Source organism: Herpailurus yagouaroundi, unplaced genomic scaffold, assembly GCF_014898765.1.
Source record: "Herpailurus yagouaroundi ecotype Mexico unplaced genomic scaffold, PumYag 186, whole genome shotgun sequence".
Classification (NCBI taxonomy): domain Eukaryota; kingdom Metazoa; phylum Chordata; class Mammalia; order Carnivora; family Felidae; genus Herpailurus; species Herpailurus yagouaroundi.
The window spans coordinates 19,633,763-19,652,231 of NW_024412417.1; the positions used below are offsets into that span (position 1 = coordinate 19,633,763).

An 18,469-nucleotide genomic window follows, 5' to 3' on the forward strand; every position below is an offset into this window, starting at 1 on the left:
ATGTAAGTGATGAATCACAGGAATCTACTCTCAAAGCCAAGAACACACTGTATACACTGTATGTTAGCTAACATGACAATAAATTATATTTTTTTAAAAAGCTGTGGCAAAGAGAAATTGTCTAGGGACTTAGCATGGTAAGTATTTAGTATCAAAGCCTGAATACCTTCCTTGCTCTGAGACATTCTCAGAAACATTCCCCAAACTTTTATTCACTCAACCTGAGCCACTTATCCAGACCTTCTTGCCTCCAGCAACTATGCCACCTCTGAAATACTGATTTCAAGCATTCCACACTCTGAATTGAACTTATGATGTATTATCCCTACCTAAGATGATACAGCCAAACAATTCTTCCAAGTAACGAAGTTCTGCAACATCTACCTGCCCCCAACACACACAGACACACACACTCCCTCGCACACAGATTTGCTATTCATCACCATATTTCACCTCACTTGCCTGTTTGCTTATTTATTCGCTTGCTTGTTTGTTTATAGAAGGAGAGAGGAAGAGTGCATGTAGGAGAGGGGCAGAGGGAGAGAGAGAGAGAGTCTTAAGCAGGCCCGGTGCTTAGTGTGGAGCCTGACGTGGAGCCTGATCCCACAACCCGGGGATCATGACCTGAACCAAAATCGAGAGTCAGATGCTCAACCAACTAAACCACCCAGGTGCCCCATCACTTGCCTGTTTTTTCCAGGTTAGAGTCTATAATCCCAGGATTTTAATCCCTCTCTTCAGGTATTAAACTATTCAACTATGTGGCCTCTTGCTTCCTTTGGAGCTCATTGTCAAGAACTGTAAAGTGTCTAATTATTTTTACTACTTGCAAGTTAACAAGCCAACCTGCCACTATTTCATGGATGCTGGCAGAAGACACAGCCTCCTGAATCAGAGACAAGAGTTTTATTACTCCGCAGTAGTGGTAGCCAGAGCATCAGCATTTTTCCTCTGGTTCCCTGAGTCCCAGTTCCCACAGGGTGACACAGCGAGGTTTGGGTAACACCTGTACCTTCAGTGGGCTGCGTTACAGAAGAGGAGCCCTAATCGTACAGAACCTGAATCAGGTGTAATTGGCAGGAAACATGCCCAATATATTAAAGACATTATCTTTATTATGCTGGAGAGTAAGCATGCCAGCCTTTTATTCTGGAGGGAGAGTCTATTATTTCTATTCTCCAAGCCCTTTCACTACACAAATGTCCCTGAAAAGATAGTCAGTGCTTCTGCTCACAATCTGTGCAGAGACACAATAGTGCCATGGAGAATTTCCCAAAAACCTCATCTGTGCCTGTATCCAAGCAGTCAGAGAAACTGCTAAAGATGTCATCCAATTAAACAGATGTTTCCTTCTCTTACCACTCTGTCTTTTTTTTTTTTTACTGGATTATATTCATCAGCCTACAAATTCTTCCATTTCTCACTTTAAAAACTCAAGTTCCCCTCCATCTATCACTTAACCTCTCTGCTTTTCTTCAGAGCAAAACTTCCTCAAACAGATAAATTACACTCACTCTATCTGCTTCTTTACCTTTGCTTTATTCTATTGGTCTTTCTGTCCAATATTCATAAGTGACTTTTGTCCAGTAAAACATGTGGCCAAGTTCACAGAGATTTCTCTTACTTCTGATGAAAATACTTAAACATTTTCAAAATAGCCAACATCCTTTCTTCTTGAAAATTCTCTTAACCTGGCTTCTATGAGGTCAGAGATTCACCTTTCTGAATGCTCCTTTTTATATATCCTTTACTGGAGCTTCCTTCTCTGTGTACAGGACTGGTTTCATAAATGTGCAACCTGGGCAGTCATACCAGGCTGCCCATCTGCCCCCCTTAGATGGGCCTCCAACTTGGTTTAATGCTCTGTTGTCACCATCTTGAAATTTTCAATAATTTTTGAACAAAGGACTCTGCAATTCTATTTTGCACTGAGCCCCATAAATGACATGGCAGGTCCTATGTTTCCACTCTGAAATATGGTAGTTCCTCAAAACTGTCTTCTCCCTTAACATGCACTTTGTAGGTAATTTCATCTAGTTCTATGGTTTTAAATAACATCTTTTTTAAATTAATACGTTTCTTTATTTTTGAGAGGCAGAGAGAGACAGAGTGTGGGTGGGGGAGGGGCAGAGAGAGGGAGACACAGAAATCTGAGAGGCTCCAGGCTCTGAGCTGTCAGCACAGAGCCTGATGCGGGGCTTGAACTCAGGAACTGTGACATCATGACCTGAGCCAAAGTCGGATGCTAAACTGACTGAGCCACCCAGGCGCCCCTTAAATACCACCTTTATTCCGGCTACTCCCGTAAATTTTATTCCAGCACAAAATTCTCCACTGAGTTGCTCATATATGTCATATATCTGCACTTCGATGACTAATACCCATCTCAAATTTTTATGTCCAAATAAAAGTTCTTGATTTCACCTTTGCTGCAAAATTTCCCTCTTTAGGTTCTTATACCTGTAAATGATACTACTGTTCATCAAATTACTAAAGCCCCAAACCCAGGCACCCTCCTATAAGTGTCCCTTTTCTCATCCTCCCTACAGCTCATAGTCAAGTCCTGACAATTCTACCTCTAATTTGTATCTGGAGTCTGTTTACAACCCGATATATCCACTGCTTCCATTGTCTGGTCCATGTCATGGCCACTTCTCCTCAGATGCCTATAATAGCTTCCCTTCTTGGATTCTTTTCTCCCCTTTTCTCTCCAGACAATTTATGCTCCCTAGAAAAGCAACATATTTTTGTTTGTTTGCTTAATTTTCTTAAATTTTGCATTTTAACACAATTTAGAATTACAGAAAAATAGCAAAAGCAGTGTAAAAAATTCCATATATCCATATCCAAGATTTCCCAAATGATAAAATTTTACCACATTTGTTTTATCAATCTCTCTCATGTATATATAATATTTAATGTTACATATGTACATAAATATGCATATATATACAACTTCTATTGATATTTTTTCCTAAATAACATTTGAGAGTAGGTCACAGATCTGATCCCCATTTACCCCTAAACACAGCAGTGTGTATTTTCCTTAAATAAGAATATGCTCTCAGTTAACAATGAAGAAATTAACTGTGATACAAAACTATAATTTAATTTACAGCCGTAATCAAATTTGGCCATTTGTTCTGGTAATAACTTTTATAGAAAACCTTTCTTTTCTGGTCCAGGAACTAAGCCAGGACTCATTTTGCATTCAATTGTCAAGTTTCTTTATTTTCTTTAATCCAGAACACTTTGTCTTGCCAAAAAATAAGGAAGTCCTCAAAGAATGATGGAGACATGTTGAAGGATGCAGATGCCAGTTTGAAGAGGCTACTATTTGTCAAATCTGGGACAATTAGAGCATCAAAATAATTCATTATAATAACAGATTATAACCCATTGAATAAAATAAAAATCCATGAGTCCATACTGATAAAAGGAAATAAACCAATAAATAAATAAATGGAGGAAAAGAGAAAGCCCTTCCCTAAGTAGAATGTCAATAGATATGGAAGAAGTAATGGCATTTGCAAATCATCAATGAATAGAGCACTATATGCTTGGTGCTATGCTGGATTCTGAGGATAAACATTTTCCAAAAGCAGACACTGTTGTGTAGATAAGACAATGTCCAAACCTCTGAGGCTTTTTATCTAAGGCCCTTATGGCCCGGACCCCATTGGGTGTCTCCAGTCTGATCTTATAGGACCCTCTCATCACTCTCTTTACTACAGCCATGCTCAGCTAATTTCAGTTTCTCTCTTGTCCTGCACTTTCAGACATCCTCCATTTGCACACACCAGTCTCTTTAATTTCCTTCTCTGTGCTCCCTCCCATTTGCAGTTTACAACCAAGTGTTACTTCTTTCAGAAACCTTTCCTCACTTTTCCATTACTCCTACAACAAATCTCCTTAAAATATGACTTAAACTCTCTTCTCTGTCCTATAACACTATTTTCCCTATATTTTAATTGTTGCTTTATTGTTTTTCCAACCTTCTAGATTGTAAGCTTCTTTTTTATTACTTGATTTATTTTTAAATGTTTTGTTTATTTTTGAGAGAGAGAGAGAGAGAGAGAGAGAGTGAAAGCAGGGGAGGGGCACAGAGAGGGGGATAGAGGATCCAAAGCAGGCTCTCCACTTATAGCAGTGAACCCAGTGTGGGGCTCGAAGTCACAAACCATGAGATCATGACCTGAGCCAGTCACATGCTCAACGAACTGAGCAACCCAGGCACGCTGACTTTATTTTTAGAGAAATTTTAGATTTAAAGAAAAATTGAGCAGAAAGTATAGATATTTCCTTGTATTCCCTCACCCCTTTCTTACCCTCAGTTTCCCCTATAATAAACATATTGCATTCATGTGGTACATTTATTATAATTGATGAATCAATATTGATACATTATTTTTTAACTAAAGTCCATAGTTTACATTAGGATTCATTCTTTGTGTTGTACAGTTCTATGGGTTTCCTAACTGTATGCTTCTTAAGGATAATGATTTCTAGAGACAACATAATACAAGGTATATCATAGTTCATAAAAATACTTACTTCCTTACTGAATGAATGAATGAATGAATGAATACAAGCAGAGCCAAAATCCAGAGTAAAAGAGAGTCCAAATTCAATGGACATGTGTCACTCTGGGCTTACCCAAATCTTTTGATTACCTGCCCCACATTTTCAAAGTTCCCCCACACTGTGAATCTCAATATAATGAACACCTAATTTCCCACACCTACTGGTCTCTAAGGTGCAAATGTGTGATATGTGCTCAGCCAATCAGATATGCTGGTAGAAAACTTTGGCTCAAAAGTAAGCTATGGAAAAAATAAGTGAGGTTCTAACTATTCATTCTAATGGCTGAAGTGGCAGGAGAAGTAGTAAGGGTGTGGGATGGGTTGTAGCAATAGTTCCTGTACCAAGCGAGTACTGTGGTCTTCTGGGAACTGACCACCAGCTTATAGGCTGCTCCTCCTACTGTTCCAGCAACTGAGATGTTCTGTACCACTTAATAAATCTCTTTCCCTTTAAGCCAGTTGGAGTGGATTCTGTTGTCTGCAACAAGGAAAGAATATATATCACGAAGAAGAACTATTATGTACAAAATGTCGGTTTAGTTGAAGCAAAGAGTACACTTGATTTAGTCCTAAAAGGGGGAAAGTATTTGGGTTTGATAAAATGTGGGAAAATCGGTCCAGGTGAAGCAAGGACACATAAGTGGGAAAGTGTAAAACACATACAGGGATAATGAGTAGAGTCATTTGGCCAGAATAGCATAGATGAGAAAATGTTAGAGAAGAAAATCAAAAGATTTTTGGACCAGATTTGTAGAGTATCACGTGGCAGAATAAGAACATTATTCTGAAACAAATAAATCAATTAGTTCACTATGTGTTATCTGGAAGACAGCTATTTCTCAATTGCTTAGGATTTCTTTGTTTCCATATCACATAAAGCAGGACATATGAGGTGCTTGGGTGGTTCAGTCAGTTAAGCATCTGACTTCAACACAGGTCACGATCTCACAGTCCGTGGGTTCAAGTCCCTCACTGAGCTCTGTGCTGACAACTCAGAGCCTGGAGCCTGCCTCAGATTCTGTGTCTCCCTCTCTCTCTCTCTCTCTCTGCCCACCTCCCCCACCCCTGCTCACGCTCTGTCTCTTTTTCTCCAAAAATAAATAAACATTAAAAAAAGTTCTAAGGAGAATATAAAGCTTAGCCATTCCTGGTTTTTGCTATAAATCTAATCTCTATAACTGGCCATGTAACAGAACCATAAACTCAGAACTACCAGGACAAATTCAGCCTGCCATATTTTCTTTGGGAAGTACAGTTTCTTTCTAATTTGAATGTGACTGTCTTTAGGATAGATTTGAGCTCTCTGGTGTGGCTTAGTCCCCACCATTCCTATGTTTATATACATGGCCGTATCACATATTTAATTTGGAACTGCAACTATAGCTCTAATTCTGGAGCTACTTGTCTTAATTAAAGTCATCCTGTATGTCAGTTTACCTTTGCTCAGGCAAAAATTGTATGCACAGAACTCAGCGTAGTATCTAGCACAGAGCAGTCATCCAACATATAGTTCTTGACTGAAAGGATTTATTTGACTATTGAATAGCCTTTGGGTCTGGATGAACTTCTTTTGAGGCAGCCAGATTCGCATAGGAGATATCAGAGCCTGGCCTGCTGATGGTTAAGATGCTTCTAATATATTTGATGGATATTGAATCTAGACATCCCCATCTTTGAAACTTACACTGTATCTTTTTTATTAAAGAAACCTGCCATGAAGTGAGGAAAATAACAAGTAATGTGTCCAAATGTTCTTTGTCTGAAAAGTTGGATTATACATTATCTTACTGAATTTTAGCAAAACCTCTGTTTAGTATGTATTAAAGCACCCATTTTATATTGGATAAATTGAAGTTTGAAGATACTGAGGGATTTTTCTCAGCTCACATAATCACTAAGCAGCCAAATTGGACTTCAAACACAAAAAGGTCTTTGTTTTTTTTTTTCCCAAGGACAGTTTTGCTCCTCTTGTCTTCTGATAAGTAGGGCAGATATGTCCAGGCTCTTTGGAAGAGGGTGCATCCTAAGTGTTACCTGACCTGTTGAAATAGACTTGAGCATATGTAGAAAAGCAGATCTATCCAGCCATCCACCCTGCAACTCACCCTTCTATGTGTCCATCACACAGACAAGGTAGATGAGAATCCCTCTCTCAACTTCTACTTCTCTTAGCCTTTATGATTTTTTACTTATTTCCTATTTTAAGATTCCAAAGATATTTTTAAGCACTTGTCCCTATACTAGACATGTTTATATACTATATATTATGGGGAGGCTTGAGAGAGGGATCACAGAGTTACTTTCTTCCAGACTCTGTATCTTCTAGGTCTCTGAGCCTCTCATAGAAGAGAGATAATGTAAAAAGAAAATGCTGAAAAAACATAGAAATGTCTTAACTATTTGGCTTTGAATAACTTGCAAGTTTTTAATAACTTGGTTTTGAATAATTTAACCATATTATAGAATAAGCTAGTGTTGCAATAGTTACTTGAAAGCCTGAACCACATACACATTTAGATGTGAATGCAGTCCCACAATTGTCCCTGTCATTAGGGTTTCCTTTTTAGAACACTGTGCTGCCCATTAAGAAATTCCCTTTCATCAACAGGAAAGCAGGAACTCAAAATATGTCCATTAAAAAATATTTGGGACCAGTTTTACTCTGGTAATGCTTTTGTCTTGATTACAATAATATACGTTAAACCGAACCCAGTCAGCGTTTCTTCTCTCAAAGAATTGAGTTGAATTCATCAGCCCTGTTTGAATCTTTTAGCCACATAATTTCTCCTAAACTGGGTCACAGGTGGGTGCCTAAACACTTCTTCAGGGCTAATAAATGTTCTTTTAGACCATTCTTATATGCAAGTGGTTTCCATATATTTAGACTACTATCTCAAAAAATAGTAAAAACATTAAGTGCTAGGAATTGGATTCTTAAAAAAAAAATTGGAAGTCCATGCTAGGTTACTTTAAATATACCTATTGGTAATAGATAAGAGGATACAGAGAACTATTGGGCAGGTGTCTTTCCTAAAATGGAGCTTGTTAAATAAACCACATTCATGACTATTAATTAGGATGATAGAGTTTATAGGTGGCACCTTTTCAGAAATATCTGTGAAACTTGGCAGGATATTTAGAAAAATCTCATAGAATATTCTTAAAGATGAGATAGAGACTGAAAAAATTTATAGTTGGTAGTACAACTGTTTTCAAGGTATGAACACTGGAGCTTTTTTCTGTCTCTCAACTCAGATGCATTTCACACAGGTAATGTTTGACCAGGATAATTTCCTACTATATCCCAACAGGCAGATTTACAGCACTTATTATCACGGTTTCGCTTCATCATAAATAAAGAGACAAGATTTGGTCCTTCAAAAACTGTATATACGTAAAACAGACTGTTCTGTCAAAATATCTCTGGTTTATTTTCCTTTTTCACCAAAACATTCTGTCTGGGCCATGCATATATCAATGTGACCTTGCTTCTGCCCTGCTACAGAAGGGTACTCTTGAACCAAAACCTCCAGTATACAGAATTAACCCTACTTTACTTCCCAGAACTTCACAAGAAGAGCCTTCCATCAAACAGGCTGATCCATCACACAAAGACTTTTTTGATCTTTTTTTTGTTTGTTTTTAATTAAACTCTAAACCCAACATGAGACTTGAACTCATCACCCTGAGATCAAGAGTCATATGCTCTTTTGACTGAGTCAGTCAGGTGCCCCAAAGACAACTTTTTTCAACCATCTTTTACCGAGTGCTTTCTATAGACAAGGCGCTGTGGTCAGTACTGAACTAACAGGGTTTCATTCAAATCTTCATAACAATCCAAAGGATTAGGTATTATGCTTCAAAAAGTTTGAAAACACTTGACACAGAGAGATTTAAATTGTTTATACTAGATAACTCAGGAAGTAAGGGGTAGAGTTTATTAGATGAATGATAAACACAGAAGAATTTTATGCAATGACTTCTGAGAAGAAGAAATTAGCCTGTGCATGAGAAACTGTCAGACACCTTCAATATTCTCCTAAGGAAATGCAAGGATAGAAGCTAAGACAGCAGCACCACAGGAAAATGTTTTAGAGAGGCTTCTTATTGTGTAATCACCAGTTAGATATGACTTTTTGTGGTCTTGGAATGTTGGTCAAGTTCCAAAGGCCATAAGCAATAGGCACCATGTCATCTATGTAGAACCTGCCAAGAAACTCTAACTCCAATTTTGTGATACTTGGCCCATTGCTTATCTCCAGGTTATATAAAGAAGATGGGTGGGGTGAAGTTGGTTTGAAGCTCTGCAGGGATTATTTCTTTAGAGGAGAGCCGCAAGATTGTTGACAGACTTACTGCTGCCCTTGAAAAGCCCTGCGAAGGAGCCCATTTAAAATTTAGTCACAGTTCTTAGAAAAGTCAAAGCCTAAAGTTAGAAGGCTGATCAGGGATACCCAATCTGCACTAAAATGGGCTTTCTGGAGCTGTCTGCACTCCAACAATGAAGCTTCTATGGACTTAACTCCTGCAAACTCCTTGAGGAGTTGTGCTCATCCCAGCTAAGGTGCAGAGCAGTCAACCAGCAGAGCAATTGCCTATGTCAAGGGACCTCCTGGGTGGACTTCTATAGGGGAAGGAAACCAAATCTAAATACCCACAAAACACCAATCAATAAAGAATGTTTAGGTGTCTAATGTCCCAGAGATGCAACTGTGATGGGCAAAACTGTACCCATCACATACTCCCTCCCTCCATGCTACAGCCCTTGCCCTTCCCCTCTAACCTTGGATGCAGAATTATAAATGGGGAGAAAAAGCAGCCAGGCAGTTTTGGGGAAAGGTGGAGAAGTGGCTAGCCATGCTCTCTCCTCCACTAGCTTGGGTCAAGTCCAGCATGTGGGTTGGGATGGAGTCTAGAAGTGTTAAATTGAAGGAGGGTCTGTAGTGATAACATTAGGTTAAATTGGATAGTTTATGGTCTTAAAAATTAAGACTTTTTGTGTCACTGTTTAGAATGTGTGCAGAAGCTATGAAATGTATCTAAAACCTCATTCAGTACGAAGGAAAAAACAAGCCAACAGAATGGGTTTGCAGATGTAATGGTGTGGAAAAAGGAAATTAAGATAACATGCACCCTTAAAAATTATAACTTCTTTGGGGCGCCTGGGTGGCTTAGTCAGTTGAGTGTCCGACTTCGGCTCAGGTCATGATCTCACAGTTCGTGGTTCAAGCCCCACATCAGGCTCTGTGCTGACAGCTCAGAGCCTGGAGCCAGCTTCAGATTCTGTGTCTCCTTCTCTCTCTGCCCCTCCCCCACTCACACTTTGTCTCACTCTGTTTCTCAAAAATAAATAAATGTTAAAAGAAATTTTAAAAAATTATAACTTCTTTAAGAAACTGACGAGAATTGAAACAAATCCTTGATCAATTCTTCTTATTCAAGATCCCAGATCTGCTCATAGTTACCTGATCAGTTCCCATATCCACTAGATTTGGTTTTTGAGTCTGCCTTACTCCTTCCCTTATATTTTATATTCTCTTACATTTTCTTGATTTTCAGATTTGGTTTTCTGGCTCCTTCTCTGTCCCTGCTACTTCCACTACCTGATTCTACTTAACTCAGGATTAAGGTAGAATCCAAAACCAAATCTATTGTTCTCATTGTTGACCTATACTTGGGGATGAGTCTAGTTCCTGGTCTTAACTCCTTCAACTTTCTTCTATCCCAAAGAATTCATTAATTGAACTATTCTCAGACATTATAATAAAATAATGTTCAAGCAAGAAAATATAAACTGGCCACATCAGCACAATGACCTGTTCAACCTCCCATCAATGAGGGATACAAATAACGCCTGAAGAATCATTTCCTAATACATTTCCCACTTTTTTTTATTAGTGTGTTATTGAATTTATATTATGAAAAGAGTTCCCTCTGCACCTTCAAATAAACATGTTTACTGTTTAATTAGCTTCTGTAATGAGCTAGTACTTTTATTAACTAATTTCTAACCCTCACAATACCATCTTATTCAAGTAGGCATTATTTTACTTGTCATACTGATAAGGAAATTGACTCAGAGAGCTTTCATGACTGGCCTAGTTCATAACAGAACTAGAATTCAATTCCATATTTTACTGATCCAGAAGGAGCTAGAATTTGGCAAAATATTGATTTAGAAGTAAATGCATAACAGATGTTGGGAGGATCATGGTGAAATTCCAAAGGCATATTTTGGGATTCATGAAGAATACTTCAAAATATTAACTGAGAAATGAGTTGGATAAAGACAGACAGAGGGAGAGAACTTGGCTTTGGCCAAGATCCCAGCAGTAGAAACTGCCAGACACTATAAATCAAAGCCAGTGCTTGGACTTGCCCCTAGTTTTGGACAAATATCCACTGTGTAGTACCACCAGAGGGATGGACTCAACTTAATGCCTGTGCCACTATGGCTGGCACCCACTGGAATTTCAAGATTCATTCTCTAACTGAACATGACAGGGTACGTAGTCAAAGGCTCCCACTCCAAACTCAAACTGAGTGCTTGCAGTTGATAAATGAAGGGAGATTTGAAGTCAGATAAGAAGCAGGGTTTTTCTTTCTTGTCACAAAGTGCTTGCTATTTCAGCCTTGTGATTGTACTGTATTTCAGAGCCTGGCGGGGGAAAACCATCATGGCCATTTTATGTTGACAGAAAATTTCATGGGATACATGTGCCTTCTCAATAGCACATGTGATGTTTCTCTATGATACCCACAGTGGGAGCTCTTTGAAGAGTGGCATTTTGTGTTCCAGCTGTGATTATAGTATAGTGTGGTGTGGGTGGAAAAGGACATTCTAGAGTCTAGTGAAAAATTTGCAAGTTGTTTCCATGGCTATCAAACATTTGTGATCCTGGATAGAAGTCCTGCAACAACAAATCTGTTTACCCATGATCTCCATAATCAATGGCAGTTATAACTCAATACTGTATTTCAGATATTAATTCAGAAAGTATTTATAAGGCACATAGCATGAGCCAAAAGTCAGGCTCTGAGAGTACAGAGGTGAGCAAAATAGACATAAGTCCTGAACCTCACAATCACCTTTCCAACTACAGAATAGAATTCAGCAGAATACTAGTCCACTATGGATTCTCCTTGGTTACTATTAATAGTAAAATTAATAATTACATTTGAGCAACAAAATAAAGTAATCATAGCCCAAAGTATAAAAGAAATATCCATGATCCATATGAATATAAATAAATTATTGAATAATTAAACAAGTGGGGAGAATTGGCAAATCTCCCATGAAAAAGAATTCCAAATAAATTATGTTCCATCTCCACCCTCAAGGAGATGGAACATAATACCCCACTACCTAAGTATAGGTGGCTTAAGTATGGGTGACTTCCTTTTAAAGAATATAGTATGGAGGGGATCCTGGGAAGATGGCAGCGTAGGAGGACGCTGGGCTCACCGCGCATCCTGCTGCTCACTTAGATTCCTCCTACACCTGCCTAAATAACCCAGAAAACTGCCAGAAGATGAGCAGAACGGAGTCTCCGGAGCCAAGCACAGACCAGAGGCCCACGGAAGGGGTAGGAAGGGTGGAGAGGCAGTGTGCGCTCCATGGACTGGCGGGAGGGAGCTGGGGTAGAGGGGCAGCCCGCCGGCCAAGCAGAGCCCCCGAGTCTGGCTTGCAAAAGCGGAGGGGCCGGGCGGGGTGTGTTCTGACAGCAAGCGGGACTTAACATCTGGAAGGTTATAAGCTAACAGCTCTGCTCGGAGAACGGGAGGGCTGGAGGACAACGGGAGGGAGAGTTGTTGAGCCCCAGAGGACAGAGCTCAGCTTGGCAGGGAACAAAGGCACTCACCAGCGCCATCTCCCTCGCCCATCCTCCAGCCAAAATCCCAAAGGGAACCGGTTCCTGCCAGGGAACTTGCTTGCTCCACACAAACACCCAACGCTGCTTCTGCAGAGCCACCCCTCCGCAGTGGGTCTGACTCCCTCCTGGTGCTGCAGGGCCCCTCCCTAAGCGGATCTCCGAAGGAAAAGCGAGCTGAGCCTGCCCCTCCGCCCCTGTGCACCTTGCCGATCCACCCCAGCTAATAACCAGATCCCCAGCACCACAAGCCTGGCAGTGTGCAAGTAGCCCATAAGGGCCACGCCACCCCACAGTGAATCCTTCCCCTAGGAGAGGGAAAGAGAAGGCACGAACCAGTCTGACTGTGGCCCCAGCGGTGGGCTGGGGGCAGACATCAGGTCTGACTGCGGCCCCGTGCATCAACGTGAGTTATTCAAGACAGCACAGGGGAAGTGCCCTGCGGTTCCGCACCACTCCAGGGACTATCCAAAATGACGAAACGGAAGAATTCCCCTCAAAAAAACCTCCAGGAAATAATGACAGCTAACGAACTGATCAAAAACGATTTAAACAATATAACAGAAAGTGAATTTAGAATAATAGTCATAAAATTAATCCCTGGGCTTGAAAACAGTATAAAGGACAGCAGAGAATCTCTTGCTACAGAGATCAAGGGACTAAGGAACAGCCAGGAGGAGCTAAAAAATGCTATCAACGAGTTGCAAAATAAAATGGAGACAACTATGGCTCGGATCGAAGAGGCAGAGGAGAGAATAGGTGAACTAGAAGATAAAATGGAAAAAGAAGAAGCTGAGAAAAAGAGAGATAAAAAAATCCAGGAGTATGAGGGGAAAATTAGAGAACTAAGTGATGCACTAAAGAGAAATAATCTACGCATAATTGGTATTCCAGAGGAGGAAGAGAGAGGGAAAGGTGCTGAACATGTACTTGAAGAAATAATAGCTGAGAACTTCCTGGATCTGGGGAAGGAAAAAAGCATTGAAATCCAAGAGGCACAGAGAACTCCCTTCAGACGTAACATGAATCGATCTTCTGCACGACATATCATAGTGAAACTGGCAAAATACAAGGATAAAGAGAAAATTCTGAAAGCAGCTAGAGATAAACGTGCTCTAACATATAAAGGGAGACCTATAAGACTCATGACCGATCTCTCTGCTGAAGCTTGGGAGGCCAGAAAGCATTGGCAAGAGATCTTCAATGTGATGAACAGAAAAAATATGCAGCCGAGAATCCTTTATCCAGCAAGTCTGTCATTTAGAATAGAAGAAGAGATAAAGGTCTTCCCAAACAAACAAAAACTGAAGGAATTTGTCACCACTAAACCAGTCCTACAAGAGATCCTAAGGGGATCCTGTGAGACAAAGTACCAGAGACATCGCTACAAGCATAAAGAATATAGTATGGAAAGGGGATTAAAAAAAAAAAGTAACTTTACAGTGGTGAAACCTTGTGAAGACTACATCAGCCAGGTGATCAAAGTTAACACCAACAAGGATAAGGCATACTGATAGGGTGTACCTTTGATATGATGTGGTGAACATGGTATTTTAACTCTGTGGTCTTCCTCCCCCAAACACATAACCCCAATCTAGTCATAAAAAATTCCATTGGAGAGACAGTCTACAAATTACTCAACCAGTACTTCCTGGTTATCAAAAACAAGCAAAGTCTGAGAAATTTTCACTGTCAAAAGGAACCTAAAGATGGCTACATGACATGTGGTACTACGATGAGATCCTAGAGCAAGGAACAAGAAAAAGGATATTACATAAAAACTAAGAAAATATGAATCAAGTATGGCCTTTAGTTAATAACCATGTATTGATATTGGTTAATTAATTGTGACAAATGCACCACACTGATGTAAAATGCTAACAATAGGAGAAACTGGGAAACCTATATATAGCCTTCAAATTTTTAAAATCTAAAACTGTTCTAAATTAAAATGTTTATTTTTTAAGAAAAATAATTAGTTCAATTCCTTTTATAGTTTCCAAGTTACTTTCGTACCCATTAGCATATTTTAGCTTCATCATTTCAATAAAGAATGGACGTTCCTCTTGTGCCAAGTACTCTTTAAGGTGCACAGAAGCGGCCCCTAATCCAGAGTGTATAATCTAGTGTTACATGGATGGGAGTGTTGGCCTGCCTAGTGTTATAATACCCATTTTATAGGTAACTAGACAGTAGTATAGGGAGATTGAGATTTGCCAAATTCACTTAACTTTTAGGAGTCAGACCAAGAGCTCAATAGTAGGTTTATAACTAAATTTATTTCTTTTTCTATCAAAATATATTTATAACAGGAACTAATACTATTTTACCTGACAGGCTCCATCATAACATGGATTTCCAAGACCACGTCAGCATAGGTGTCTGTTTACAAAGGTAAGAAAATGTCCTTTATTTTGCATCATTGTCCCCTGAGCAACTGAGCATGCTCTATCAGGTTCAGACCACCTGGGATTCTTATCCCTGAAACTCCTTAGTTGATATAAAACAAAAAGACTTGATTTTAGTACCATAGTCTATGGTCTGTGTATTCTAATCTTTTAATCAAACAACATTCTACCAGGTTGAATTTAGACTGCATAATATATGCACTGGAATTCATAAGTGCATATGTGCATAAGTGCGTAAGTGTATATGCTGAAATTCCAAGTACTTACTTACAATGGTGGCGGAGCAGATTGACATAATGGAAACATCACTGGTTTGGAGTTAGAAGACATAGATTCAAATCATAGCTTGGACATTGTCTAGTTTCATTATTTTGACCAAGCTTTTTATGTATATATAAATATATATATATATATATATACATATATATATATATATATATATATCTTTTCGGAGTAACAATTTCTTCATCTGTAAAATGGGAATATCACTTACTTAGACGTGTTTAAAGTATGAAATAAACATATGTGTGTGCCTCACCAAGTACAAAAACCTGATACAAAGTAGGGGTTCAATAAACATTATTGTTAGAAACTTGCTAGGGGATGAGGTACATGATTCTTGGTGAGAGAGTGCAGGGAGAGAAGAGCAACAAGATAAAGATGAGAAGGTCTTTATTAGACAGTCGTCCAGAGAAATGGTCACCAGACATGTAGAATATAAACAAATTTTCACAAAAAGAGATGACAGCGTAATTTGAAATGACACAGGTCTCTTGATCCACTGAATCAAGAGGTGTTGAGATTCTCTGAACACTTAGGGCCTGGAAGGTAATCCAAAATGCTTGAGCATATTTCTGTCAAAACAAGACCAAATAATTTCTTCTTCATGTCTGACAACTTGACAAATCACATAATCCAATGTGCTAATCTAGAGGATGAGCCTTTTTATTAATAGCTCTTGTTCACCTGCCAGCTCAATACTCACAGCTATGCCCAAAAGTAGCACCAGAAGGTTGTACAAACTCTTTCATGAAGTTAAATGTAATGAAACCCCAGACTTTTTACATTATAAATGGTGCCTCTTGATGTTCCTTAAAACTAAAATATACAAAGAGGATAAAATCCCATGGCTCTGGTCCTGTAGTGAAGGTCCTCTAAACATGGGCTCTGCAGTTTACAGCTCCGCCTCCTATGATCCCTTGGGGCAGGGTGGGGGATGGTCAGCAATGGGACACGACTTGTTGGACACCCAACTCTTTGCAGAGAATGGAAGAGAAAGCTTCCAAAGGCTGTTTCGTTGCCTCTGATGCCCCCGCACTTTCCCTCCTAATATATTCTTCTGACCTTCAGCGTTTGCAGCAGCATGTTAGGACTCTGAAACTCTATCACATATTTTTCTGTTTGGAAGTTGCTGCTTTTAATTGAAACGCTGAATTTATTTTCTGCATGTGAGTTTTACAGCTCTAAACCATGAACATTTTCAAAAGAAATCAGCTCAATAATAAACATACATAATTCCCATTATAGGTAATGATCTGTGTGGTTTAGGGCTGCCAAGTTGAGCCCCAGATCAACCTCCGGAACTGTTTTGAAGGCCTAATATGTATAGAGGCATTACTGGTGCCGATCCCAGCCATATGAGGTCAGTGTTTCAATTTCCCTGACAGTAGCTTCACTGGCAGGACAAAGTGTACAAGGGTTGCCAAAGCTAACATATCAGGTAGCTGGGCTTCCAAACAGATGTGTTCCCATTTCCTGTTATTCTCCCTTTGTCTTTCATTGGCAATTTCTATGTGTATACCAAGCCAAATTGTGATGCTTACTTGGATGTGTAAGCATCAAAGCCCATTATCGTCCTTGGCCATACATGGCTGAACTTGAGAGTGCAATCTGACCCATGGTTTGATGTAGTTGGAAACCTTTAAGGCTCCTTATCCCATGGCTGAATTATTAGTTTAATCTTTCTGGTGTTACCAGGGGAGGTGAGAGTTAGGGGGGAAAGTAGTGGAAATGAGCATTACCTGACATTTGTCTCCCCTTAACTTGCTTTTTGCCAAATCTTAGACGCATAATATCCAAGATTTTAGTCAGTTCATGCACCAGCTAAATAACTGCATCAAAATTACCTGAGATAATATGCTAACATGCTGACTTCCTGGCCCTACAGCAAACTCATAAAGTCAGACTTTCCAGTATTGGGACCCCAGAATCTACATATTTTTAACCTTTGGATTAACAATCATGTTTGGGATTCACCGAGAAGATTCTCTTTCATCCAAAGCATTCTTAAAGTGTGTAAACCTGGCTCAGGTTATCGCTAATCGGAATCTTTCACATGGCTCGATTTTGATCTACAGTAGAAGTAGAAGTACACAGTACTTCTACAGTACCACAGTAGAAGTAGATCATTAGATCTTTCCAGTTTGTTCCAGAACTAATGTCAACTCCTGGAGAAGGCACAGGGCTAAATGGAAAATGGAGGAACCCATCATTGAGCAATTGTTACATGGTAGTTACATAGTCTGTGAAGTGTTTTCCATGTGTAACATGGGAAAAAGCTATTTGTAATTTATAATTCTCTTCTACCTTCTAAAGAAGATACACCCCAGTGACTGGAGGGTTCCTTGTGGACTGAAAAGAATGATTCCTGAGGGGTGATGTTTGGAGGAAATGGATAAGAATTAAATTGAGCTGCATGATAAAGGGAGTAAAAGGGGGTGAGATGGGAGCATTAGGTGCGGGAAGGGAGAGACAAACCTGGAAAACCAGGCCCTGGAGGACAAGGAGAGAAGAGATTTGAAAGTGAGAACTGGTCTGTGTATGATCAGAGGGCTGCTCTAACAAACAGAACTCAAGATGTAGTGGCTTAAATGAGATGGCATATTTTGCTAGCATTTAATAGTTCAAAGATAAATCGTTGGGAACTTCTAAACTTCTAAAGATGTTTGTCAGTATTCTTTAAACCACAGGAAATGGAAAAGAGTGCAAGACAAGCAGCTTTAGCTCTGAGAAGATGACAGGACAATTGGAAACATCCTTGTTCATACCCCACGGGCCTGACTTGGTTACTTGGTAACACCTGAATGAAGAGAAACTAAAATATGTCATCTCTAGCTGGGTTTCCATGTTCTCAGCTAAAACCTGGAAGCTTCTGTTGCTAAAAGGAAGAAGGGATATATTGATATAGTGCTACAATTAGCAGTACTGCCCACTTGGCAAGAGATAGCTAATTCCAAATTTCAGCTTGAAATGGTATATATCCTGTGCTGTGTGAACGCCCACCTCTAACTTGCCCTCAATGTATTTAGTAAAATACACATTGTTCACTAGTGTTTTGGAGTGGTTCCTTTCTAGTTAATGTAAACAGCCAAGTTCTGCTTCAAAGTTGGCACGCTGGGGGGAAAAAAACAGCTCCACCCAGGGATAGCAACAAATGAGTTGCAAATGTATTATCCTGTTACATCTTCACAACAAGCCCTATTAAGGACCCATCACCATCTCCTTATTAAAAGAGGAAATGGAGGCTCAAAATGTAAACAACAACCAGTAGCCACTCACCTAGGAAGTGAAAACCTTGGGATTCCAGCCAAAGAGTGCCTGATTCCAA

At 39.5% G+C, this 18,469-nt stretch overlaps 1 long non-coding RNA gene across 2 annotated transcripts in view; it reads left to right on the plus strand.

The window, feature by feature from the left end:
* LOC121042862 (uncharacterized) overlaps window positions 1–18,194 on the plus strand; it is a 196,751-nt gene extending 178,557 nt beyond the window's left edge. Inside the window, exons 5-6 of one of the 2 annotated variants that reach the window (XR_005796493.1) lie at window positions 14,792–14,848; window positions 17,030–18,194. This is a non-coding gene — a long non-coding RNA (uncharacterized LOC121042862). Of the gene's footprint in view, window positions 1–14,791; window positions 14,849–16,389; window positions 16,499–17,029 lie in introns of those variants that run through there. The other variant, XR_005796494.1, reaches the window with a different exon arrangement.
* The last annotated feature ends 275 nt before the right edge of the window (window positions 18,195–18,469 follow it).